We start from the raw sequence: 1255 nt of genomic DNA, 5'->3' as shown, positions 1-1255 counted from the left end.
TGGAAATTAGATGATGTATGCAGAGCTTGCAAGATACTCTCTGGAGAATGCCTATTCATCTGAGGCTAAAAAAGAAACCTAACTGCTGTTGTAAACTTAAACATGAGAGAAGAGTTTTTCTGAAGCCTGTTTCTAAGAATGGTGAGAATCATTCTATGCTTCTGTCCATGATTACAAATGAATTCTTTCATATTTGGTATCCTGTACTTGACTATTGATACAATTGTGCTAATTATTATGAAAGATAAGAGGACTCATGGAAAGTACAGAAACTTGCTTTCCTTTTGCCATATCAAGCTTATTTTGCACAATATCTTCCTCACTGATGTATAATATATATTGGTAGGCATATAGACATAGACAACAAAAATATTACTAAATATAGGACAGAAATATAAGATACAAAAATAAGGTCAAATAATATCGACATGTAATAACGAGTTATGAAAGGTGTAAATAGTAACCATCAGTCTGCCTAACACTTTCAATTACTTTTATTACTCTATATTAGCTAGAATTCTTGAGACCTTTCTTTCTAAGAGGGTCTCAAAATTCCATGATGCCAAGCACCCCATGATTTTGAGCAGAGAGAACTACCTTTGCTTCGTGAAGTGGCTTTTCTTTGTCCTTGAAATTCCATTCAGTTCTTACCAAATGTTTAAAATCACCATTTACTTTTTCTCACCTGCATTCCTTACTGTAATATTGGTAAAAGGCCAAAACAATAAGTAAAATACACAAACATTAAAGGCTGGATTCATATCACAGCACCATATGTCAGAGTACACGAGGATCAAAAATGGAAAGGAAAGAAAGGGAAAGATTTTTCATGAGAAAATCCGACCCTGTTTGGGCACTGCAAGGAGCAAAAAACAGAGCTTTTCCCCCCTATTCTACCTTCCCAGACTCAGAATCTGTCAGCTAAAGCCTATTTCATATAAATATACATCAAAAAGCACCTGTGGAGCTGGAGCAATCCCATTCATCCCGAAACACAGAGAAAGAGAGAAATGGGCCAGGCCCTCTGCACCTGACATGGTTCTCGCTTCCCAATTTCTCCGCTGTGGCACTAGAGGGGCAGAAGCTCTGCCAAGTTTGGGGGTGAAAGCAAAAAGCTGGATCCTTTCCTTCAGCTACACCCAAAATCCACTCTGTACTAACTGATCCATCCTGCCTCTGGAAAACAGAATTCTCCATCTCTGCCAGGGTGATTAGACCTGACACTGAAGTGGCAGCAGTCTAGGTGATAGGGATT

The sequence above is a fragment of the Apteryx rowi genome, unplaced genomic scaffold, assembly GCF_003343035.1.
Source record: "Apteryx rowi isolate R43461 unplaced genomic scaffold, aptRow1 scaffold_79, whole genome shotgun sequence".
Classification (NCBI taxonomy): domain Eukaryota; kingdom Metazoa; phylum Chordata; class Aves; order Apterygiformes; family Apterygidae; genus Apteryx; species Apteryx rowi.
This window is presented reverse-complemented; position numbering follows the sequence as displayed.